The sequence below is a fragment of the Canis lupus genome, chromosome 30 (assembly GCF_048164855.1).
Source record: "Canis lupus baileyi chromosome 30, mCanLup2.hap1, whole genome shotgun sequence".
NCBI lineage: Eukaryota > Metazoa > Chordata > Mammalia > Carnivora > Canidae > Canis > Canis lupus.
The window spans coordinates 18,028,798-18,055,829 of record NC_132867.1 but is presented as its reverse complement, the minus strand read 5'-3'; the positions used below and the strand labels follow the sequence as shown (position 1 = coordinate 18,055,829).

The 27,032-nt window shown below is 40.1% G+C and overlaps 1 long non-coding RNA gene across 1 annotated transcript; it reads right to left on the bottom strand.

Moving 5' to 3' along the window:
• Positions 1–13: 13 nt before the first annotated feature.
• Positions 14–25,077, bottom strand: LOC140621497 (uncharacterized). The gene is made up of 3 exons (XR_012021215.1): positions 22,663–25,077; positions 8,916–9,036; positions 14–355 (listed from the first exon to the last, which is right to left on the bottom strand). It is a non-coding gene; the product is annotated as an uncharacterized lncRNA (long non-coding RNA).
• Positions 25,078–27,032: the final 1,955 nt, after the last annotated feature.

The following is a 27,032-nucleotide window of genomic DNA, read 5'->3' as shown; positions in this document are numbered from 1 at the left end:
TCTCACCCTAAAATTGGCCGCCAAGAACCAGTGAGCTTCCCGGGGGGGGGGGGGGGCGGGTAGGGGTGACTAAAGGCTGGACGAGGTGTTGGGGGACCCGGGAATGGCAGATTTCGAATTGCCTGGTCAACTCTACGGTGTCACTTCCTGGTATCCTCCATACTTCTTCTTGTGTCATCTGTGTTCTCGGTTGCTCTTTGCAGATACTGTTTATTTATAGCTGCCGATAGACTTTGGTGTTCCGGACCGTTCCATATCAGGAGTGAATTGGAAGAGAGCAGCGGGGTGGTGCAGCGGCTAAGTCCTTGGGTCCCGGAATGGGGCAGTTAACTGGGCAAGTAGTCTGGAAATTCACCTAGTTAGGAAAATCAGAAGAGATAATGCACAAAAGAATGTTTGGCACTGTGCCTGGCACATGGTAAATACTCAGTCCAGTGGTAGCTAATTAAAAAAAAAAAAGATACTGGGGGGGGGGCGCCTGGGTGGTTCAGTCTGGTGAGCGCCTGCCTTGGGCTCAAGGCATGATCCCAGGGTCCTGGGATCCAGCCACCCTTTGGGCTCCCTCCCTGCTCAGCAAGGAGCCTGCTTCTCCCGCCCCTCCCTGCTCCCGCTGTGTTTGTCTCTCTCTCTCTCTCTCTCTCTCTCTCAAATAAATAAAATATTTTTTAAAAAATTATATTGGACAATTCTTTTTTTAAATATTTTATTATTATTTATTCATGAGAGACACAGAGAGAGAGGTAGAGACATAGAGGGAGAAGTAGGCTCCCCGTGGGGAACCTGATTGGGGACTCGACCCCATAATCACGCCCTGAGCCAAAGGCAGTTCCAGAACTAAAATGATCTAGAACTAAAATTTTTACTCAACACATACTTCATGAAATTAGAAAAGAGTATTAAAGTTATATCTATTTAAGACTGTTATACGAGAACCACTGAGCCACCCATGTGCCCTGATATTGGACATTTCTTATTATTTATTGAAGCAGCAAAGGAAAGTAAATCAGTTATTAGTAAGACCAAAGTTGCTCAACTGAAATTTAGCCTGGTGGTCTGCTATCCTGATTGCACTTTAAAATTATCTGGAGGATTCACCAGAAATCAGATTTGCAGGCATCTATGCCCCGGACTCTTAGCCTCCAGAATTGTACAAAAATAAATGTCTGTTGTTTAAACAAAAATAAATAAATTAAATAATCTGGAGGAGCGCCTGGCTGGCTCAGTCAGTGGAGGATGGGGCTGTTGACCTAAGGGTTTGAGTTCCATCCCTACCTTGGGTGTAGAGATGACTTAAAAATAAAATAAAATATTTTTTAAAAAATTAAAATTATGTAGAGAACTTCTACAAAATACCAGTATCTGAACCCTCACTCCAGCGATTCTGATTTACCTTGTCTCCAGTAGAATTGTGACTGATCTAAGCAGAGTCCAGAATAACTGCTAGGGATTTCCTTCTTTTTTTTTTTTTTTAATTTTATGTATTTATTCATGAGAGACACACATACAGAGAGAGAGGCAGAGACAGGCAGAGGGAGAAGCAGGCTCTACACAGGGAGCCCGACCTGGGACGTGGGACTCATTCCGGGTACCAGGATCACAACCTGGGGCTAAACCGCTGCCGCGCCCCGCCCCGCCCCGGACAGTCCTAGGGATTTCCTATTAAGGAAACAAAAACTCTCCTAGATATAATTGAAGGTATAAAATATCTAGAACTAAAATTTTTACTCAACACATACTTCATGAAATTAGAAAAGAGTATTAAAGTTATATCTAGTTAAGACTGTTATATGATGGGATCCCTGGGTGGTGCAGCGGTTCGGCGCCTGCCTTTGGCCCAGGGCGCGATCCTGGAGACCCGGGATCGAATCCCACGTCGGGCTCCCGGTGCATGGAGCCTGCTTCTCCCTCTGCCTGTGTCTCTGCCTCTCTCTCTCTCTCTGATGTAACTATCATAAATAAATAAAAATTTAAAAAAAAAAGACTGTTATATGAGAATTTTTCTATGATTACTTCAAAGCAGCACACATTCATTGTGTCTTCTTTTTTTTTTTTTTTCATTGTGTCTTCTCTAGTAGAAATTAAACTCACCCTTCATGGGTTATCTCAACCACTACTAGAGGAAATCTTTTGAAATTATTCCAAAGGATTTTTATCTTAATCCCTTTCTTTCTAGTACTTTTTTTTTTTTTTGCAGTCCCTACTTTTTGCCTCATGTGATAGGCATTTTCATAACCCAACAAATCTTTTTTTTATTTTTTATTTATTTATGATAGTCACACAGAGAGAGAGAGAGGCAGAGACACAGGCAGAGGGAGAAGCAGGCTCCATGCACCGGGAGCCCGTCGTGGGATTCGATCCCGGATCTCCAGGATCGCGCCCTGGGCCAAAGACAGGCGCCGAACCACTGCGCCACCCAGGGATCCCCCCAACAAATCTCTTATCTTACTCTAAATATTTCTAGAAGGCCAAAAAGGCAGATCATTCATCTTTGTCACTCTTGGAAGCCAGACTATCGTAGGTCTCTATATTCTTTTTTTTTTTTTTTTTTAGATTTTATTGATTCATGAGAGACACAAAGAGAGACAGAGACATAAGCAGAGAGTGAAGCAGGCTCCATGCAGGAGCCTGATGTGGGACTCGGTCCCAGAATTCCGGGATCATGACCTGGGCCAAAGGCAGGCACTCAACCCCTGAGTCCGGCAGGTGTCCCTGAACTGAATATACTATGTATATATACATATGCATGTGTATATATATATATGCATACAATTACTCATAAATCATTATATCATGATATCCTTTTAGAACATTTTGCATAAAATGCTAATTTTACAAAATTAATATTTCATATTTCATTAGATTACTGAACACAAATTTTTCCAAATGTATCATCTCCAAGATTTAAGTAACTTTGAAAGGAGCAATGTATCTTATTTAGGAAACTATTATCCTTTATACAATTATATTAAAGCTGGGGGGAAAAGGAAAAAATTTAAATGGAGTCATCTTTACACTTTGGTGTTTTGGTTTTTGTTTTGTTTTTTAAGATTTTATTTATTTGACAGAGCGGCAGAAGCAAGGAGAGCAGGAGAGCAGGAAGCCAGACTCGGAGCTTGATCCTAGCCCAGGCACCCCTAGACTTTGGCTCAGAACTACATTATTTCATATAAACAACTGCTAAAATTATGCAAGTATCTGAAACTTCTTAATGACACCTTAAAAAGTTTGTGGCTATAGTTAGCTCAGAAATTATGTCTCCTGAAAGCTGTAATGAGATAATCTCATTAATTCTGGATCATGCAAATTATTGATATTTTCAAACCAAGCTAACAGTAGTGCACAGCCATTAAATGGATTGTTCTGGGCAGCACCGGTGGCTCAGCGGTTTAGCCCCGCCTTCAGCCCAGGGCGTGATCCTGGAGACCTGGAATCGAGTCCCACGTCAGGCTCCCTGCATGGAGCCTGCTTCTCCCTCTGCCTATGTCTCTGCCTTTCTCTCTCTCCTCTCTGTTTCTCATGAGTAAATAAATAAAATCTATTTTTAAAAAATGGATTGTCCTTAGTAAAGCTGCAAGCACTCCACGTGTATAGCCGGCAGAAAGGCGATTCTTGGTCTGTCAAGAAGGTGATAATTGTGGATACACAAACAACTATGGTTAATATAACATTTGTTCTTACAAAGATTTTTCAGCAGGAATGGATTTGTTGACACACCGAGAGATGAGTAAAATCCTATGATCACATTCAGAGATTGACTTATCCCTAAGAATGAAAGGATTTTTAGCTCTTTACAACCTGGAATATGAAGGCATGTAAAGCAGGAAACTTTTTTTCATAGGTGACACTGCTAATATTTATGTTTTCAAGGAAATGATAATGCTGTTCTTAAGAAATGAAGGTTTCTGGGTTGCCAACCTGGCTCAGCCAGTGCAGCATAGGACTCTTGATCTCAGGGTTATGAGTTCAAGCCCCATGTTGGAAGTGGAGCCTACTTAAATTTAAAAAAAAAAAAGAGAAAGAAAGAAAAGAAAGAAAAGAAAGAAAGAAAGAAAGAAAGAAAGAAAGAAACAAAGGAAGAAGGAAAGAAAGGAAAGGAAGGAAGGAAAGAAAGGAAAGAAAGAAAGAAATGAAGGCTTCTCAGGGTTCTTAAAATACCAAGAGCATGGATTTCATGGGTTAATATTTAAGTCATCTATTTATCTCTATGCAAATGAATTTATAAATCATACACTTTTAGTTTTGTGCCATGTATATAATATTTAGAAATCAACCCTTAGCCAGTGACCTAGAATTTTTCTTTAGATTCCTAATGTTACAGGAGTTTTTTCTCTGTCAGTGTCCATGGTTCTTGGTTACACTGCTTTGAAGAATGACGTAGACTAGACAGAGTGGTGGGCAGCAAAGCGAGGTTTATTGAGTGATAGCAAAGTGATAGTACAAAGCTCTTGAGGAGAGAGGGGCCAGAGAGGGTTGCCATCGGGTTTCTAAATCTAGGTTTTTGTGGTTTTTTTTTTTTTTTTTTTGTAAGATTTTATTTATTTATGAGAGAGAGAAGCAGGCTCCATGAAGGGAGCCTGACGTGGGACTCAATCCTGGGTCTCCAGAATCAGGCCCTGGGGCTGAAGGCGGCCCTAAACCACTGAGCCATCCAGGCTGCCCAATCTAGGGATTTTTATGAGCTTGTTGAAGGGCTGTTTTAATCTAATTAACCCTCCCTGCATCTGATTTCCAATCAGATTTTTGTCATCTATCACATGGTAAAGGATGGAGGACTCCTTCCAGGGTGGGTGTAAAATCCTTTTAAGGATTGTTTCCTTTTGAAGAGGGGATCCTGTGTCCCTGCCTGCCTTTCTTCCAATTATCCTTCATCACTAATAATGTGATTCCAGAATGAATACACAAAAGTGGTAAGTTTAGGGGCAACTGGCTGGCTCAGTCAGTAAAGCCTACAACTCTTGATCTCAGGGTTATGGGTTCAATCCCCACATTGGGTGTAGAAATTACTTTAAAAAAATCTTTAAAAGAATATGTTTAGGGGTGTCGGGGTAGTTCAGTCGGTTAAGCACCTGCCTTTAGCTCAGGTCATGGTTCCAGGGTCCTGGGATCCAGTCCCACATTGGGCTCCCTGCTCCCTGGGGAATCTGCTTCTCCCTCTATTCTTCCCCCTTGCTTGTGCATGCTCTTTTGCTCTCTCAAATAATAAAAATCTTTAAAATAAAAATTTTAAAAATCAAAATTAAAAGATATGTTTATACAGACCAAAATTTTAAATTTTATTGATGCCTTTTAATTTTCTTATCCAAGAACAGTCTATTTATTCCCATTGCTTTCTTTGTTTTGGTATCTGTCACTTAATACTAGTTGCTTTCCTCCAATTTCTGCTAATTTATTGTTTTCTGCTCAAAGGTTAAAATAGGACAGAAAAAAAGAAGCATATTGAAAGTTCTGGGCTTGTTGGTGACCAGGTCAATCTGGAGAGATTATTATTTATTTGAGAGGGAGGACACTAGTGTGCTCAAGTGGGGGGAGGAGCAGACTCCCCCTGGAGCTGGAAGACCTATGTGGGGCTTGATCCTAAGACCTTGAGGTCACAACCTGGGCTGAAGTTCGACACTTAAACAGCTAAGCTACCTACGTGCCCTAAAAGGAATTTTTTTTAAGTAGTTTCCCAGTCCAGTGTAGAGCCCAATGTGGGATTTAAACTCATGACCCTGAGATAAAGAACTGAGCTAAGATCAAAAGTCAGATATTTGGGATGCCTGGGTGGCTCAACAGTTGGGCGTCTACCTTTGGCCCAGGGCGTGATCCTGGAGTCTCTCATGAATAAATAAATAAAACATTTTTTTTTAAAAAAGTCAGATACTTAACTGACTGAGCCACCCAGGCACCCCTAAAGAGTTTATTTTTAAATAATCTCTACAATGTGGGGCTCAAATTTACAACCCCAACATTAAGAATTGATTGGTCTGCCGACTGATGGAGCCAGGCTCCCCAGATCTCAGCTTTCTTGAGTGTATTTGGTAAGTAAACTTTCATCCATCTGTTTCTCAGATTCCAAAAATTTGATATTGTTATCTTCTATTCTGTTTTGTTTTTCTTTGTACTTGGAGGCTTTTTTTAAAAAAATCCATTTAGTATGGGATGCCTGGGTGGCTCAGCAATTGAGCGTTTGCCTTCGGCCCAGGGCGTAATCCTGGAGTCCCGGGATCAAGTCCTGCATCGGGCTCCATTGCTTGGTGCCTGCTCCTCTCTCTGCCTATGTCTCTGCCTTTCTCTCTCTCCCTCTCTCTCTCTCTCATGAATAAATAAATAAAAACTTTTAAGAAAGGAAGACATTTAGTGTCATTTAAATGAGGTTTTCTTCAGGAAGAATAGAGGCAAATTTGTGTGTTTGATTCTCCATCTTTTTTTTTTTTTTAAGATTGATTGATTGATTGATTGATTGATTGATTGATTTATGAGAGGCACAGAGAGAGACAGAGAGAGGCAGAGACACAGGCAGAGGGAGAAGCAGGCTCCATGCAGGGAGCCCGACGTGGGACCCGATCCCGGGTCCCCAGGATCGCGCCCTGGGTGGAAGGCAGGTGCTAAACAGCTGAGCCACTCAGGGTTCCCCCTCCAGGGATTTCCTAACTTGAGAGAATTCCTGTCATTTCTCAATACTGGAAAAATCTCAGTACTCAAATTCTTGTTGAATATTGCTTTTATTCACATTCTCTAAGATGTGCCCTCCAAGATACCAATTAGATATATGTTACAATTTCTATTTTTTTTAATGTTACAATTTCTTATTCTAGCCTCCACATCGTATCCTTTATCATTTTCATGTATTTGATATTCTGAACAGAATCCCAAGTAATTCTTTCAGTTTTATTTTCTAATTAACACCTTTGCTCTTCAGTTGTGTTGAATCTACTACTATACAATTCTCCAAATGGGCTTTAGTTTCAGTTATATTTTTTCCATTTATAGATATTCAATCCTTTTACCTATGTTTGGTTTCTTATTCTGTACTCATACTTCCAAATATTTCTTTTTCCCCAAGTATTTCTTATTATTTCTTTAAACATAATAAATGTGCTTAATATATTTTATGTGTGCAATAATTACATGATTTGTAGTCTTTGGGTATCTTATTTTGTGGGTTGTTTGGTTTATTTTAAGATTATTTATTTGAGAGAGAGAGAGAGAGCAAGCGCACATGTGAGCCGCGCCAGGGGCAGGAGCATAATTCCAAGCGGCCTTCCCGCTGAGCACAGAGTCCCACTAGGGCTTGATCCCAGGACCCTGGGATCCTGACCAGAGCTGAAACCAATAACCAGTCCTTCTGGCTCAGCCCCCCAGGCACCCCTTATGTTCTGTGTTTGGTTGTTTATACAGGCTCTTACTAATGTTAGGCTTCTTTTTCCATGTTTTATGACTACTTTTTATTGCAAGTGTGTGTTTGTGGAACTTTTTCTGTGTGAAGTATTTGAGAGTTTTAAGTGTTTTCCTTGAGAGATGATTTGTATTAGCTTTTGCCAGGATCCAGGGACTCTACCAATCCAGGAAAGCTTTAAGAATAATTTTTGGCGTAAAGTTCCCAAATGACACAGTTAATATAAATTTGGATCAGAAACCAGCATGAGAGGAAGCTAGTAGCTGTAATTTCTCAGATGAAGCTCATCATTCTCAAATCTTCATTAGCCCTTTTATTTTTTTTTTTTAATTTTTATTTACTTATGATAGTCACAGAGAGAGAGAGAGAGAGAGGCAGAGACACAGGCAGAGGGAGAAGCAGGCTCCATGCACCGGGAGCACGACGTGGGATTCGATCCCGGGTCTCCAGGATCGCGCCCTGGGCCAAAGGCAGGCGCCAAACCGCTGCGCCACCCAGGGATCCCTCATTGGTCCTTTTAAATAAAACAACATTCCTGTGTTCTGTAGATGGGCTGGCTATATGGAGAAATCAAACCACATCTTCCATTGTTGACAACCCTCCGGTTTTTTTATTTGGCTTGCTCTGGTCAGTTTGTTGAATCACTTGAAAACCATTATATTTAGTTTTTGCAAGATTCTCTAGGTTAGGTGGAATAAATAAATCCTTGTCAAGGATTTCCTCAACAGGTTTTCCTCAAAATATACAAGTTTTAAGGGCCACATTCTGACTATCGAGGGCCCTATGGAAGAAGAGCATTCAAGGCTGCAGGAAAAGTAGGCAAATGCTCTGAGGTGAGAATGGGCTTGGTATATTTAAGGAAGCACAAGGAGGTTGATGTGGCTGGAGTTAAATGAGAATAGAAGTGGTCAGAGGAGTGAGCAGCAGCAAGATACAGGGCCTGGGGTACTTTTGTCTTTGTGGGCCGCTCCCACCACAATCATAGTTGAAATCGTGCTTTCTACACCTGAAACCAACTTTACTATATATGTTAACGAATTAGAATTTATTTATTTATTTTTTTAAGCGAATTAGAATTTAAATAAAACCTTGAAACCCCCCAAAAATTCAAAAATAAAAATAAAATTGTCTTTTACAAGTGTTGGTATGAGGCGAATTAAATCCAGGCTGGATCATAGCATTATTTCTTCTGCTTTTAAAAGAAATGAAGATGGGGCGCCTGGGTGACTCAATCGGTTGAGCGTCTGCCTTCGGCTCAGGTCATGACCTCAGGGTCCTGGACCTGGGTCCTCAGGGACCTCGTTGGGCTCCCTGTTCAGCAGGTAGTCTGTTTCTCACTTTCCCGCTCACACACTCTCTCTGTCTCTCAAAATCTTAAAGAGAAATAAAAGAAATGAAGACATTTTCAAAGGCCCTGGAGAAACTGGCTCTGAGCGTTGCTTGTCTCTCCCTCCCTCTCGATTCCCCTATTATAAGTTGTTCTGTACCAATAATATTAAGGGTTTAATATGAAAGGTAAGGGAAAGAGTGAACTTACACATTTCCTTCTCATCTCTGTTTCACTTCTTTTGCTTGTTTGGGGGACAGTAAATGGGGCGGGCAGAATTAACCAGGATCTTATGTCGTCTTTCTGGGATTTTACACCAACTGCTGGTTACCTTTGGAAAGAAAATTAAAGTCTGTGAACTCTATCATAAGCCTCAGGAAGAATTATAATGGCTGGTGTTCATGACGTGTATGGAGGGCATTTTGAGAACAGATGACTTAATGTTTGCACAGTGCTCTGGGCATTTTAGATCAAAGATGCTGAGCTTACCCAGCATTAAGCCCATTTAATTTATGCCCAGATTATATATTTAACTCTGACAGAAGTGGATGGAGACTCATATCCTTTGTATTTTGCTGGTTTCTTTTTGGCTGGAGACAGCTTTCTGTCTGATAGGTAATAGCAATGCTTTACATTTATAGACCATATAACATCTTTCATCCAAGGAGTTCAAAGAACTCAGCAATTATGACTCATTGTTCCTTAAAATATCTCTACAAAACCTGAGGTGACATGCATTGAGGTAAACTGATTATTGAGGTAAAGAAACTAGAGTGATGGAGGCATTAAAGTGTTAAGATATTTCCGGAGTCAGACTGACTCCCTTTCTTTGATTAGACCTTAACATTCCATCCCTATAAAGGTAAGCTCTACAAGGACTGCAGTTGTGCTTGTGATAAATACCTCTCAACTATGAAGATTTTAGCTCTTCTCCAGCTCATCTCCTTATCCCTACCCTCCTCAGTTCCCTTCGCATAGTTGTAGCCACTCTGCAGATACTGTGACTGTGCCCAGAACATCTGACCTGCCAAGTGGTTCCCAGTCATCACTCCCATTTCAGAGTACATGTCTCCTAAAAAGATTCCCTGATTAAATCGAATTCTAGAATAATAGTTTCCTAAAGTACCAGGTACCTCCCCTTTAGCACACTTGCCATAGTTACAATTTTATATTTAAATGTGTAAATTATTTGATCGTTTAATTAATGCCTATCACTACTTAACCAACTGTAGGCTCTAGGAGGACAGGAGCCTCTTGTTTTTTTCCTATTTTAACCCCAACATCTAGTTTAGTGCTTGGTCCTAAATAAGGACTCAAAACATATTTGGTGACTGAATTAATTTAGATTTTAGGAAAAGTGTTCTTTTAGAATTTGAACTCAAATCCTGAAACTTGTGGCTCAGTGGTTGAGCATCTGCCTTTGGCTCAGGTCGTGATCCTGGAGTCTGGGAAATCGAGTCCCACATCGGGCTCCCCGCAGGGACCCTGCTTCTCCCTTTGCCTATGTTTCTGCCTCTGTCTCTCTTTGTCTCTAATGAATAAATAAATACAATCTAAAAAAAAAAAACAATTGGGAAAATGGTGAAAAGGCAGGGGCTCATAAAAAATGTGATTAAGGGGATCCCTGGGTGGCGCAGCAGTTTGGCGCCTGCCTTTGGCCCAGGGCGCGATCCTGGAGACCCGGGATCGAATCCCATGTCGGGCTCCCGGTGCACGGAGCCTGCTTCTCCCTCTGCCTGTGTCTCTGCCTCATTCTCTCTCTCTCTGTGTGACTATCACAAATAAATAAAAATTAAAAAAAAATTAAAAAAAAAAGATGAAGAGCAAAAAAAAATGTGATTAAGGGGAGCTACCATATTTTGTCACAAAATTTGTCTGGTCTTTGGAAGTCTGAGATTAGACGGAAAACCAGTGAAATTTTTCTATAACAAGAGTCCCAAGGGACGCCTGGGTGGCTCAGCGGTTGAGCATCTGCCTTCAGATCAGGGCCTGATCCCAGGGTCACAGGATTGAGTCCCACATCGGGCTCCCTGGCATGGAGCCTGCTTCTCCCTCTGCCTGTGTCTCTGCCTCTCTCTCTCTCTCTCTCATGAATAAACAAAGTATTTAAAAAAAAGAAAAAAAAAAGAATCCCAAGAACCCAAGAAAATGGACTTCTCTATTTCTCTTTGGTGTCCAATCATCTTCCCATGTTAATCTGAGTGGTCTGGAGGGGCTCACTATAGATTTTTCTAGGACACTCCTGAGGAAGAAGACTTAACAAAAGACAAGCTACATTCAAACTGTTCCCTGGCCTACTGAAAGGCTCTCATAATGAGACTTACAGGCAGTGCTACCCGCAAAAGCCTTCGATGCACTAACCAGTTGCTTTAGTGTAACACAGTATAGGCAATAATCTCTCTTCTGAAGTTAGGTTTTTTGATTTAGCAGGAAGAGCAATCCAAGGGGTGTATGTATGTGTGTTGTCATTTTTGTCTTGTTTTAAAGAGGGCCTTTCCTAATTCTATCTTTGTTTGGGAAAGAAACTCTAGAGGCTGTGCAAGGAAGGATAGATCTGAAGAGAGCAGGAAGAAACAAGGGAGGAGATCTTTGAAGAAATCATTGTCATAGTTAAAAGCCAATGGGTCTGAACTCCAGTTGTGGTGAGAGACTAGGAGCATTTCGGAGAAAGGACAAGCAGAATTTGAGCCCAGTTGCACATGGACTGTGAGGAACAGGAAACAAAGCCAGCTCAGGTTTCAGGTTGGGGCAATCAGTGGATAAGGGTGCTATTAACTAAATAGGGAATAGAAGACAAGCAGGTTTAGTGGAGTATAAATGCTAGGTTTTTGGCGCCTGGGGGACTTCCAAGTGAAGATGCCAGGAAGAGAGACGACCTGGCTGGAGATCCAGATTTTGGAACCTAGATTACACTCCTTTGAGGAATTCATTTGTTTTTTGTGTTGGTTGTAAATCTCCCAGAAGCCATGCCATAAATGTGAATTTCCCATGGAAGCTGACAAACACCTATTTACCCTATGGTCTTCCTGACACAGCAGGATGAAACATCCTTTGTAAGAATGTTTCTTTGGGGACTTGCATTCACAGGGCCAACTCTGCACTCCAGTAAAGCAGCTTCTCTCCCTCAGACATAGATTTGGGAGCCAAGACTTCTTTGCCAAACCTTATTCTTTTCCCAGGAACAATGGAGCATAGAATGTTAAAGGACAAGTTGTGTATGTTTAGAGTACGGCACTAACGTTGTTTATAGTTTTAGGGAGAAGGGACTGTATTTGCATTTAAAGAAGTGAAGGAGAGAGTTGGCACATTATCTAGTGATCTAGCACCAATAGATGCTGGTGGGAATACAGTGGAAAATTGGAGTAAAAGACCCTGGTTAGAGTTGAATGAGTGAATGTGGGAGTAGCAGGAGTGCTGAATCAGCAAGAAAGCAAGCTTGGGACCACAGATCCCAGGCAACTTTGGCAGCCTTATCAATAAGTTTGGGAAGGTATCAGCTGTGATATTGTGATTCTTTTTTTGATATTGTGATTTATAAGAAATATATATATACATATATGTGTGGTCATGTAGAAAAAACATATATATATTTTTGATCATTTAAGAAAAAAAATCTTTTGTTCACCTGAATGACCAAATATATATGAGAAATACTTCTCATATATATTTGATCTTCATTTACAGCTCTTGACCCATTGCTGCCAAAACTCTTGGAATTTCTACAGTAATAAGAGCAATGGGAACTTCTTTTGTTATAATATTTGGCCTCTTAATCTTCAGTTCCTGAAAATGCTTCAGAACCATGCAGATGAAATGGGTGTTTTGTTATTCATAGCCAGACCCTTTTGACCACCACTAAGTTGGTGATTTTTGGAAATTCCCTAACTTTGGGGGCTGGTCATGAAGAGAACCAACCTGAAATAACCTGAAATTGAAGGATGGAACTTTGGGTCTCACTGGGGAAGGGAGAAGAGTTGGATGTTGAGTCAGTCATCAGTGGTCAGTGGTTCAATCAGTCATGCCTATGTAAGGAAGCCTTAATAAAAATCCAAAAGGGTGGTGGTGGGGGGGTGGTCTTCAAAGAGCTGAGCTTCTCTGTTGGAGAACCAAAACTCTCCCATGTGCCACCATGCGGGGCCCCAAATACCACAGTGACAAAAACCCCTTTGTTTGGGCCCTCACCCTGTGCATCTCTTCATCTGGCTATTGGCTATTGATTTGTATCCTTTAATATCTTTTGTATACTCTACTCAAGTGGATACATGGGTTTCCTGAGTTCTGTGAGCCTCTCTAGCATATCAAACCATCAAACCCAAAGAGGGAGTTGTGGAAATCTCTGATTTATCACTGTCCAATCAGAAGCACAGATGTCAACCTGGTCTTGACACCTGGCATCTGATGTCCACTAAACCCAAGGAGGGGTTTTTTGGAACCCCCAATCTATAGCTAGTTGGTCAGAAGCACACATAATAAGGTAGGGAAGGGGCCATGTGTAGAACTGAGCCCTCAACCTACAGAATCTGATGCAATCTCTGGGTAGATAGTGTCAGAATCAGGTTGAATTGTAGGATACCTGGCTGGTGTTGGAGAATTACTTGGTGGTGTAGAACTGCCCCCTCCCCTGCCTGACACACATTTTAATTGGGGAACAGAAGGGGTACCTCAGTGGAACATGTGACTCTTCATCTCAGGATCATGAATTCGAGGCTCATGTTGGGGGTAGAGATTACATTAAAAAATTTAAACTAAGGGATCCCTGGGTGGCGCAGCGGTTTGGTGCCTGCCTTTGGCCCAGGGCGCGATCCTGGAGACCCGGGATCGAATCCCACATCAGGCTCCCGGTGCATGGAGCCTGCTTCTCCCTCTGCCTATGTCTCTGCCTCTCTCTCTCTCTCTCTGTGACTATCATAAATAAATAAAAATTAAAAAAAAATAAAAAAAAATTTAAACTAAAAAATATTTTAAATAAATAAACTAAAAAATAAAGAAGTAATCTTTTTTAAAAAATTGGAGAGCAGAACCGTCATCAGTCATGCAGTCTGCTAATCAGTAGTGAAGAAGAGAATGAGAATGAAATAGAGAGGGTGCCCAGGGGCAATGGCAGTGGGCAGGGAAATGCTATTCTTTAGACCACCAGGTGACTCCCTGGTTAGGACAGCCTTTCACAGGTACATTGGATATTTCTAATTTCAGATTGCTAATAGTGAGAACATACCCTAATTTGAAACACCAGCTCTAAAGGACTAGGAAACTTGTAAATTTCTAATAAAGGAAGAATTTTACTATTGTGTGGATGGACTTGCTATCAAGGTGATCCTATTTGTCCCTGCTTTTATGTTTAAAAGTCCATTATGCATTCCTGATTCAAAAGCACTTGAAAGATTGAAGAAGCCCACTTATCATTAAAAAGCATTCTTGTCACCACTGAGCATTATCATTTAACTTTTATGAAAACTTTATTGCATATAAAAATAAACTTTGGGGGCAGCCTGGGTGGCTTAGCGATTTAAGCGCCTGCCTTCCACCCAGGGTATGATCCTGGAGTCCCAGGATCGAGTCCCATGTCAGACTCCCTGCATGGAGCCTGCTCCTCCCTCTGCCTGTGTCTCTGCCTCCCTCTCTCTCTCTCTCTCTCTCTCTCTGTGTGTGTCTATCATGAATAAATAAATAAAATCTTAAAAAATAAAAAATAAAATAAACTTTGGCTAATGGATCTGTTTAATTTCCCTTCTGTTGCTATTGCTAAGCAAGAAAGGAATATAGGAAGTATCATTGAAAGGAGATTACTTTCTGTTGTGTTGTTGAATAAGACAAAGCTTCATACTTTTTTTTTTTAAGGTTTTATTTTTCATGAGAGACAGAGAGAGGCAGAGACACAGGCAGAGGGAGAAACAGGCTCCTTGCAGGGAGCCTGATGTGAGACTCGATCCCTGGACCTGGGATCATGACCTGAGCTAAATAAAGGCAGAGGCTCAACCACTGAACAACCCAGGCATCCCCAAAGCTTCATAATTGACAAGAGATGCTATGTGGGAGTGGGCATGAGGATGGAATTTGGCCTTTTGTAGACACTTAAGAAAACTGAGGAAAGAATATTAAGCATATTTAATATGTATTTATTCAAAAGCTATTAGGGGGAACCCTGGGTGGCACAGCGGTTTAGCGCCTGCCTTTTGCCCGGGGCACGATCCTGGAGACCCGGGATCGAATCCCACGTCGGGCTCCCGGTGCATGGAGCCTGCTTCTCCCTCTGCCTGTGTCTCTGCCTCTCTCTCTCTCTCTCTCTCTGTGTGACTATCATAAATAAATAAAAATCAAAAAAAAAAAAAGCTATTAGGTAACTCCAATTCATGGCATTTTAGTTTTTTGTAATCTCTGATAGAGATTAAGTACATTTTTTCTTGACCAAGTAGAATTGCATTCGATGTGTATGTTGGATTCCATTAACATGATAGGAATTTTGCAGAGTGTTCTGCTACAGATGTGTTAGGCCTTTTTTTTTTTTTGAGTTTTTTATTACAATAATATGTTTCCTACTTGCTTGATTAAGGAAAAAAATGGACTTCTGGTGAATAGTGCCAGGATATCCCATATGGCTCTCAACAAATGGCTGCTGGTTTCCTGACATTCTTTTAGATGCTCTTTCATGCACTAAAATTGCTTAATGGACAGGAGAAGAATCAAATGGACAAACATTGGCAACTCAAATAGAAACTCAGATGATAATTCAAAATGGATAATTAGGTTTGGTCTGCAGAACTGCAAAAAGCCATCTGCCAAAAGACATGCCTGCAGAATTCCAGGGGCCAACTTCTTAGAATGGTACTAAGATTCCAGCCATTCTCTCAAGGTTGAGAGCCCAGTAAAGGCAGCAAGAAGGAAGGGTCTCAATTCAAGTAGAAAACCAAATAAACCAAAGTAGATTATAATCTTCAACAGAATGAGGAAATAAACATTTAGCCTCCCACTATCCTAGGTCAGCTCCTTTTCACACCCTTTTATTTTTCCCCTTGGACTCCAAAGGGCTGCTGAGAATTTTCTTTTCTCCCTGTGTTTATGGTGCTGTGTTTTAGAAGCCTATGCCTAATCCAAGCTTATTAAGATTTACTCTTACATTTTCTTCTAAGAGTTTTTTTTTTTTTTTTAAGATTTTATTTACTTATTCATGAGAGACACAGAGAGAGAGAGAGAGAGGCAGAGACACAGACAGAGGGAGAAGCAGGCTCCATGCAGGGAGCCTTGACATGGGGACTCCAGGATCACGCCCTGGAATGAAGGCAGCGCTAAACCGCTGAGCCACCGGGGTTGCCCTCTTTGTTAAATTTATTATATTTGATGTTGTTACAACTAAAATTGATTTCTTAATTTCATTTTCTGATTATTTGAAGAACCAGTGGCTCAGCAATGTTAAATTGACCAAAGATCAAAGTTCCTGGTATATAGAAATACAACTGATTTTTGTATGTTGATTTTATCTCCTGCAACCTTGCTGAACTCATTTATTGTTCTAGTAGTTGTTCTTTTTTTTTTTTTTTCTTCAGTAGATTCCTTAGGATTTTATATCTACAGAATCATGTCATCTGGAAATAGAGATTATTTCATTTCTTCCTTTCTAATCTGGGTGTTTTTTTTAATCCTTTTTCTTCTCTAATTGTAGTGGATAGAACCTCTACTACAGGTGTGAGTGGAAATTAGTCTCTTCTTTCTCATCCTATGGGGAAAGCATTGAGTCTCTTACCATTAAGTATAATGTTAACTATGAGTTTTTCATAGATGTTCTTTATCAGATGAGGATGTTTCCTTCTATCCCTAGTTTTATGGTGTTTTTATCATGAAAGGGTATTAGATTTTGTCAAGCACTTTTTCTGCTTCTGTTGAGATGATCATATGTGGTGTGGTGCTGGCACAGAAGCCTAAGGTATTAGCAAGAATAATGTACTTTCTCCATCAGCTACCTCTAGCATGATATGGAATGTAGTGTGGTTAAATACAAAATAGGGTTAGAAGACCCCAATAATTAGACAGTAACTACTGAAAGACAAAATGGGTTCCCTCATGTCAAAGGAGAAAAAACTAAGATTTTGAACAGGTTGAATGACCATGTGGGACAAAACCAGTCAGCACAATGTAAGGTGGCCAGCTTGCACAAAATTCAGCAAAATTTGCAAAAAGACCCCTGCAACACATCCTGTCATGCTCTCAAACAGCTGCCACATCCTGAAAGTGCTACCAGAAATAGTGAACTTTATCGTCCTTGCCACTCCACTCATGATATTTGCAGTTTGGGACTTAAGTCTGACCAGTCCCCAAAAAGGGCACAGAACTTGCGGTTTTTGCCCATTTAACCCTGAGCCTAATCCTTCCCCTTTAGAGTGTACTTTCAATTTGCAGCCAAAGGCTGTATCTCCCTGGTTTGCAAGAGTGCATGGGATTTAAGGTTTTCCTTGTCTCTGAAAAAGTCCTTGCATTCCAGGATGTTTTTTGTTGGCAAGGGTCTAATGTAATCATTATAGGGGAGATCAGTGAAACACCGCTGGTTTCCAAAGATGAATATAGAACTTGACCCATTTAGCAAGCGTTCTGATTTTAGTATTGGTTGATTAGAGTATAGATAAACCAAATGATAGCCAGAATGGATAGTCTATATGGGAACCAATGTGGTTTGACTTGGGCTGACCCTGAGGTACAGATGCGAGTGCAAGTTTTTATTTAGAATGTGATTCCAGGAAGCACAAGTAAGGAAATGGGGAAGTGAGACAACCATGGGAAAAAAACAACAGAAGGTATATTGATGAGCAGATTGACTCTGGATAATGGATCAATCCCAATAGGAGAACCTGGTAGATTATGTAGAGTAAGTGTTGTAGTTGTTTCATCTGAGGAGTGAGGAGTTGGGGTGTTTATTTACCGACTCCCATCTATTGATGGCTGGAAGCTGTTCCTGGGATATTAACTCCCCAGCATTCCCCATCTCTCCTTTCGGAGTCCAGCACACTCCTTTAGTTGGAGAAGACCCTCAGGCAGTCAGGCAGTCTTTCCTGACTATGGATTCTTCCCCATAGGAAGTATGGGAACAGTAAATGCTGAGTAAATCTAGGCCTGGCACCAAAACATCTGCTACATGGTTCTGAAGGTTTTTTGGTTATCAAGCACTTGGACAATTTTTTTTTAAAGATTTTATTTATTTATTCATGAGATAGAGACAGATAGGCAGAGACACAGGCAGAGGGAGAAGCAGGCTCCATGAATGGAGCCCAACATGGGACTTGATCCTGGATCTCCAGGATCAGGCCCTGGGCTGAAGGTGGCACTAAACCGCTGAGCCACCCGGGCTGCCCAACACTTGGACAATTTGATTAAAGTTTTGGATCATTGCACTAGAAAAAAACAGTAAGTGCTTATATGTACATGATTTTGTATTCAACTTATTGGGATTTAAAGTTATACCTGAAGTGCCAAAGAGTCACCATCTTTTGGAATCTATGCTGATCTATGGAAAATTGTTACCTTGTCCCGTTTTGCTGGAAAGTGAATACAGGGTGATTGGGGCCAGTTAGGGAATTACCAATCTTAGACAGCCTTGTGAAAGAAAGTATTATGAAATGGATCCCATTGTTATATTGAAATATTATGTTCTTGATGGAGGAATGGATGACATTATTAGAAGGACTTAGGGATGTGAAGGAGGGAAGTTCAGGTGTGCTTATAGCAGGTGGTATAACTAAGATAGCATCAAAACAGTATTGTGAAGAATGGTATTGGTGGAGATTGAATGTTTGTGACTCCCCCCAAAATTCATATGTTGAAACCCTAACTCCTGATGTGATGGTATTTGGTGGTGGGGCCTCTGGGAAATAATTAGGTCATGAGAGTTGAGCCATCGTGAATGAAATTAGTGCCTTTATTAAAGACACCCTAGAGTTCCTTAGCCTCTTCCACCATGTGAATACATAGCGGGAAGAAGACGATCCATGAAGCAGGTCTTCACCAGACAGTGAATTTGCCAGTGCCTGGATCTTGGACTTTCCAGTGTCCAGAACTGTGAGAAATGTTTGTTGTTAAGGCCACCTAATCTATGGAATTTTTGTAATAGCAATTTGAACAGACTAAAATAAGTATCATCCCTAACTGGGCAAATTATGAAACCTGATTTGATTCTAGTTAGGCCATCTAAAATTCAAAACAGGGATGCCTGGGTGGCTCAATCAGTTAAGCATCAGCTTTTGGTTCAGGCCACAAACCTAGGGTCCTGAGATCAAGCTCCATATCAGGGGCTCTGCTCAGCAGGGAGTCTGCTTCTCTCTGTCCCTCTGCTCCTCCCCCTGCTTGTGCTCTCTCTCTCTCTCTCTCTCAAATAAATAAAATCTTTAAAAATAATAATAAATTTTAAAAACCCATAAAATTCAAAAGCCTATTTTATTTTACATTTTCTTAATTTGTTGAATAGGTAATGCAATTGTATGGCTTTAATTTTATTTATTTTTTTTATTTTTTTATTTTTTTATATTTTGCTCTAATTTTAGTAAAGCATATAAGAATATTTTTTTTCCTTATGGCCTGCCAGTCATCTAGAATTTCTCCAGAAGCAATAACTGTTATCAGTTTCTGGCACAGTAGTGTTGATGGCTGTGGGAAAGATTCCCAGTACCTAGGAAAACTAATCAGTATTGAAACAATAGCCATAAATGCTATGATGTCATCATGACCTTGGAACAAAGGCAATATTATAAAACCAGTAAGTATGGTTCCCCCATGCCCACTCTCCTTTGAGAAGGAGACTGGTGAGGATGTAGCCTGAAAAGTCTTGGGTTCTGGCACATGTTGTGGAGCAAGACAGGGAGCAGTCTGGTTTGTTGCCAAGATAGAGCCTTTGTCTTAAACAGAAGGTGCTCAATGTAGGTATCATAAAACAACTCCTAAAAGTCTAATAATTCTTTTCCTTTGTTTTCCAAGAGGAGCTATTGACAAAAAAAAAGAGTAAATGGTAGCAACACATTTGATCTACATGTTTCCCATGTGGTGCCTGAATAAGTGGGAATGAGAACTACGGTTTATGTGCAGAAAGTCCAATTTAGGGGTGGCAAGAATATAGGTATTTCAGAAAATTAAGCTAGAAAATACTGGAATCATTCCTATTTCTTAACTGACTTAAATAAATAATGGCCCCCCAAAAGGGAGGAATAGAGAAGATGAGGAACTATTGTCCATGATTCAGCTTCTTGATAATTTGCCAGTGCTTGTGGTTCCTGGTGATTTTAACCACAGCCCAGCTTCCCCTAAGTAACACTGCCACGTCTCTAAAGCCACCTTGGTGGCCAAGAAGTTTGGTCTTTTGTTCTTTGTGTGTGCGTGTCTGTCTGTCTGTCTCTCTGTTTTAACAAGTCTGGTAGTTCTGCATAGTCTGAGTTATTTAGAGAGAAGCAGATGTCAAGACAAGATAAGAAGTGCATGAAATTTCTTGGGGAAAATGTCTTTGAGGGAAAATGAACCGAGAGGGAATAGAGGAGCCTAAGAGAGCTTCAGGCCACCACACCCTTCTGACACCTGTAAAGGAGAGAGGGAAGAAAGGAATGGTAGGTGGGAAGAGTCTTAGAATGCTAAAAGGTTCAGCAAGGCCAATGGGGAGTCCTCAAGGCAAAGTCACCAGTGAAGAATGAGTCTGCCTTTGTTTCCCTGCCACACTTGGTCATCTGTTGTGAGCAGCTAGTAGGCAGCTTGACCTGGGAGCCTACGTTGTGGTGGATTCAGAGCACAACACCTGGGGTTGTTCCCCAGGACTCATGTAGACGAGACTGTTTTATAATTTTGAAGATATGCGCAAAAATTTGTGTGAGAGATTAGAATATTTCAAGGTTGTTGGGAAGGGGACATGACATTTCAGGGAATAACTACAGCTTAAACAACCACCATTTATATATGCATCAAGTACTTGCTAAGCCTTATACATGCATTAAATCACGAAATGCTGTGATAACATTGTGAAGTACTATAGTAGATAGAACTCTTTCATTTGGAAATGACAGACCTAAAATTAACCTGGATGAAAAATAAGAAGTTATAGAATTTAACTGCTCTCATAACCAAGATGTCTAAGAGCTGGGATTAAAGGTGGGGCAAGTGAGGTAGGTCATGCAAGTGTAGAATGAGATCTTTTTATTTTTTAAAAGTCAATATTTTTTTTTTTTGATCATGGATTTTTTTTTACACTAATGTTGATTTTTTTTAAAAGGCTGTTTAAAATTCTGTTTTTTTTTTTTTTGTTTTTTTGTTTTTTTTTTCCTGATGGCAGGGTTTTGGGTTTTGTTTTTGTTTTTGTTTTTTTTTCCTTTTGCATCCCTTTGAATTTCCATCCTGAGATGAGTACCTCACTTGCCTCCTCTTACTTCTGACACATAACTGAATTGAGAGGTTCAAATGACCACAACATGAGCCAGCTCCTTTGACTCTGCTTCTTTAATTCTGGTAGGTGCTTTTTTTTTTTTAAGATTTTCTTTATTTATTCGCAGAGACACAGGCAGAGGGAGAAGCAGGCTCCATGCAGGGAGCCTGACGTGGGACTCGATCCCGATCCCGTGTCTCTAGGATCACACCCCAGGCTGCAGGCGGTGCTAAACCGCTGAGCCACCGGGGCTGCCCTGGTAGGTGCTTTTGTGTGTGGCTTTTAGTACTCACAGTTTCAAAGGGAAAAATACCTTTTCTCTTCTACAAGTTCTTGAGTCTTTGAAAGGACTCTACTTAGATCTGTCTGAAACCTTGGGCATTCTGGAAGAATTTTAAATTATAGGATACACTCTAATCCAGGAAGACATTTAATTTCTGCATTAACTTATATTACCTTCGAGACACCTGGGTGGCTCAGCGGTTGAGCGTCTGCCTTGGGCTCAGGGTATGATCCTGGGATCCTGGGATCAAGTTCCGCATCGGGCTCCTTGCACGGAGCCTGCTTCTCCCTCTGCCTGTATCTCTACCTCTCTCTCTCTCTCTCTCTCTCTCTGTGTCTTTCATGAATAAATAAATTACAAAATTCTCATTGGAAGGCAAAAACAGTGGTAACTTCTCATTGATTAGGTAAGAAAACTAGAATGTCTTTCATTGAGGTAGCTTTTTATGAAATATTAATGTATCTTCATGAAATAATTGTGTTAAGGATAGTTCATTAATTGAAGACAGCAAGATGTAAAACTGTATCTAGTATATACCACCATTTGTGTGAAATATGTGCATGTATGCGTATGATTTCTGGAAAGACATAAAAAATAGATAATAGTTATTACTTCTGAGGAGGATATTTGGGTAGCTAAGAGGACACAGGAGGAAAACTAAGTTTTTACTGTATATTCTTTAATGTCTTTTGAATGTTGTACTGTATGCATGTATTACCAATTCAAAAAATTATTAGATTTAAAATACTCTCTTTTTTTCCACTGAATATGTGACAGATACTATTATAGTTATCAGGGTCAATACTGGTGTGGAAGGCAGTTTTCATTTTTTCACTCCTGACTTCCCTTACTCAAATGAGTGGATGTACAAACCAGGCATGCTCTAATTTTGGGGGGTGGAGGGGGCATGGAGCCCAATATGGAGCTCAATCTCATGACCCTGAGATCATGACCTGACCTGAAATCAAGAGTCCGGCTTAACTAACTGAGCCACCCTGATGCCCCCAGGCATGCTAGAATTTTGACAAATGTCCTGAGATTAAAGAGACAGTAAACAAATATTAGTTGATAATGGCAGTCTGTTCCTAATAGTAAATACAAAGTACAATTTATTATTGACCCTGGCTCTTAGCAATGAACATGCATTGTGTTGTCAATAATGTTAATAGCTATTATGAGTCTTTAATGAACTTTGGTATTCAGAATTCCAAGAGCACTTGGATGTTGAGTCAAAAGGGATATATACAGATTTCATGAATCCCCATGTTCTAAAGACCAAAGAATTAAGAAAGTACCTCAGGTTACTGTGGTGTGGGGTGGCCCTCACAATTATGAGGGAGCATAGGTGTCTCCATGAATTTACTAATACAGTTGGTAGTAGGTAGTCATGATAGTGATAGCAGGAGCTAAAGATTCTAGAATATTGATGCTAGGCTACATGATGGCAACATATGCTTCTCCAATGAGGAGACCATGAGAATCATTAGAAAGAATAGTGATTTAGTAATTATGAGTAGAATTACCTCCTTTGTTTCTATACTAAACCCTATTAGGTCCAGTTTCTGGGATTAAAAGCTTTAATACTCAGGCGCCTGTGTGGCTCAAGGAACTGATTCCTGATTTTGGCTCAGGTCATGATCTCAGGGTCGTGAGATTGAGTCCTGTGTCAGGCTCATGCTGCTTAAGATTCTCTCTCCTTCTGCACCTACCCCCACTTCTGCCCTCACGTGGGTACTCTCTCTTAAAAAAAAGAAAAATCTTCAATACCAAAATGTACTCATTAAATGTGTCAATTCCTGAAGAGCTCAAGGGCAAATGATAATTGACTTCTATGAACATGAAAATGCTCATTCAATTTTGAGTCTGTGCCTAACTAGGTCAATGTCTACAGGGCTTCCAAGATCAATATCAGGAGCTGATGGAGGGATATACAGATGAACAGGAATCATGGGGCCAAATAGATCTCCCATTACAGAAGGTAGAAGGTGCTTAGCTGCTGATGGGGCTAGATTTGCTGCTTCTGGTAATTTCTTCCTTGGTCTAAGCCTGGAAGAAACAGCTTTTCGACCTTCATTGTCATCTTTTTTTTTTTTTTTTTAATAATTTGAACTTCATTTGTATGAACACAATTGCCATTAACAGGTTGGTTATTCATGTTTGTCAGGACTTGTTAGATGAAGTGCCTGGTTGGTATATGTAGATTCAGTGTCTCCTTCTCTTATGGTTTTAAATCACTGTTGATAATTATTAAACATTTATGTAACTTCATCATACAAATTTAGACACAGAGAGAAGCCAGGAGATCAATCCATCTTACTCATTTTGCAACTGTGGAAGCTAAGGGTCAGCAGGGACAAAAGATATTAATCTATCCATATTCAAAGGAAAATTAGTTTGCTAAAACTAGTTGACAGTTTGGAAAAACACATTTAGTTCACTTTATAACAACATATTCAAATGGATTAAAGAATTTTAAAAATGAACAAAACAACCAAAAGAATGTATGTGTGTGTGTGTGTGTGTGTGTGTGTGCACGCATACATATACATATTTAGAGACTAGTAAAGATCTTTACTTTTTATTTATTTTTGGTAAATTTTATTGAAATATACATATAGAAAAAGTACGCAAGTCATAAGTATGCTGGATGAATTTTCACCGAGTGAACACTCCTTTGTAACTACGTAAAACCAAAGAAAGAGGGATGCGTGGGTGGCTTAGCAGTTGAGCATCTGTCTTTGGCTCAGGGCATGATCCCCGTCCCAGAAAGAGTCCCACATCAGGCTCCCAGCATGGAGCCTGCTTCTCCCTCTGCCTGTGTCTCTGCCTCTCTCTCTCTCTCTCTCTATGTCTATCATAAATAAATAAAAATAAATCTTTAAAAAAAAGGCATGTAACATCAGGATTAATCAAAAATACCACTAATAAACTACCAAGGTAATACTCTTGACAAACAATAGAGATACATATTCTCCTGAAACACCAATAGATAAAATGTATTAGATTACTAGTGTATCAAATTACTATGATAATTCTCAGCACTGTTTGAAGTATTTCACTGAATTCCACTGAATTACAAGTATATAAATATTAAGGTTTTATTGACTTGCCTAATGGGACAATCTGCCAAATTTTTGCCCTAGAGGGAATTACATGAGTATTTCCTTTCTCTTCTTATGTAAAAGATGTTCTGTCCTTGTATGGATAGAGATGGAAGACCATCTTTGAGCAGATCATTACACTTTGTGAGTCGGACAAGGCATGGACAATAGGAGAAAGGTAAAAAAAGGCATTTAGTGTAAAGCCAGCTCCTGAACTGACAAGTGGAAGGGAACCATTTACATCAGGAGCCCAGGGGTCTTCTGGGAAGGGAGACAAATTGCTCCTATCCTGGACCCCCCAAGTTTTCTACCTGAGGTTTGGCTTCAAGTAGATTCATAGATTTGGACTAGGTAGTCCCATCTGAGGCCCCGGTGTCAGTCATGTAGCTGAGCCCCTGAAATGAGACTGTGGGAGCTAGACTCTGGCTTGACCCTAAGTCAAGAGGGGAAGCAGGGCCTGGGAGGAGTTGGCCCCACAAGCCTGTCTAGAACCAGAAGTTCACAGTAGCGAACCTCACTTATATTTTTTGGTGAAAGGAAGAAAGGAGAGGGATAAGAATATAAATCCTGTCTCTAATCACAATTTACTTCAGATATACAATATAAAAAAAGAAACAAGTGAAACTAAAGAAATTGTTGAAATTCAGCATCAGGACAGAACTCTTCATTCATTACAAGAGGTAATATTTTCTTTTTTTTTTTTAGAGGTAATATTTTCTAAAAGATTCCTTGTTAGTTAACAAAGGACTTGTGGAAAATATAATGAGGTTGGAGTTGTGTTTATTTCTCAATACAATTTTTATGCCTTAGCTGATAGTAATTAATGTCTTGCTAAGGAAAGATCAAGGACCTTAGCACTCCTGCGATTCCTCCCTCCCCATGCTGTTTATTTAGATTCTTATTATAGTTGTACATCATATGATTTTTAATATTTATTTTTCGGTCTATAGCAAAATTTCCATAGTAACTTAGTGTCATTTCTCCGTTTTAACAGAGCCAGTACTCATTGTCAGTTTCTTCACCAGTTTCTTTGTTCCTGAGCTCTTTGTTTCAGTCTCTTAACTGCCTAATTTTTCTTAACAATTTTAATGGGTCTTCATTGCCTAATGTTTTTGCTTGTGAAAATATCTGTTTATTTATTTTTTTAATTAAAAAAATGTCAAGACTTAATTTTTCAGTAATCTCTACACCCATTGTGGGGCTCAAACTCACAATCCTGAGATCAAGAAGAGTTGCATGCTCCATGGACTAAGCCAGCCAGGAGCTCCAAAGTTACTCTATTCTTGAATACTATCTTCTGTGAATAGATTATTCTTGGCTCATGCTTTATTTCTCTTTTTGAGGATTGCTTTAATTATCTAAGGCTGTGTAACAAATTACTCAAAATTTTAGCCATTTACAACACATCTTTCTTATGGTATGCAGTTTCTGAGGGTGAGGAATCTAAGAGTGGCTTAGTTGTATGGTGGTGGCTCAGATCTCTCCTGATAACGTGTTCAAGCTGTATGCGGCACTGTAGTCATCTCAGGGGTTGGCAGGGCCTAGAAGATCTACTTCCAAGATGATTCACTCATGTGGTTGTTCTTGGGAGGCTCTTCCTCCCTGAGTGGTGGCAAAAAGACTTCAGTTCTTCATTGCCTTGACCTTTGCATAGCAGCTGACCTACCCCAGAATGCGTGACCCAAGAGGGTGAGAGTACAACCAAGACTGAAGTTGCAGTGCTTTTAGAACCCAACCTTGGAAGTGACATACCATTACTTCTGCAGGATTCTTTTGGTCGCACAGTCCAACACTTTAAAATGAGGGAGCAGACCACACAAGAGTATGGACACCAGGAGGTGGGGATCATATAAGATCATCTTGGAAGCTGGCTGATACTGCTCTTTTCCTTACTTCTGTTGAGTATTACCATGGAGAAGTCAGAAACCAGCCTAAATTCCTTCCCTTGCTAGTAGTTTACCTATAAAACCTAGATGCCTGGAAAAAAAAAATATTTATTTTTAAAGCTCTTTAGTTTGGGAGTTGAATGTTCTATATCAGATTTTCTTAGAGGTGACTTTTTTGTGTGTACAGATTTAGTTTCTGTTTCATTTCAGGGATAGGTCTTAGATCTTTGAATAAAACTTTTCTTCCATTTTTGGGTTCTCTTCAAGATCATCCAGTTAAAAAGGGGCAGAACTCAAAAAAAAAAAAAAAAAAAAAAAAAAGGGGCAGAACTCCGATGTTTATAGCAGCAATGGCCACGATAGCCAAACTGTGGAAGGAGCCTCGGTGTCCAACGAAAGATGAATGGATAAAGAAGATGTGGTTTATGTATACAATGGAATATTACTCAGCTATTAGAAATGACAAATACCCACCATTTGCTTCAACGTGGATAGAACTGGAGGGTATTATGCTGAGTGAAGTAAGCCAGTCGGAGAAGGACAAACATTATATGTTCTCATTCATTTGGGGAATATAAATAATAGTGAAAGGGAATATAAGGGAAGGGGGAAGAAATGTGTGGGAAATGCCAGAAAGGTAGACAGAACGTAAAGACTGCTAACTCTGGGAAACGAACT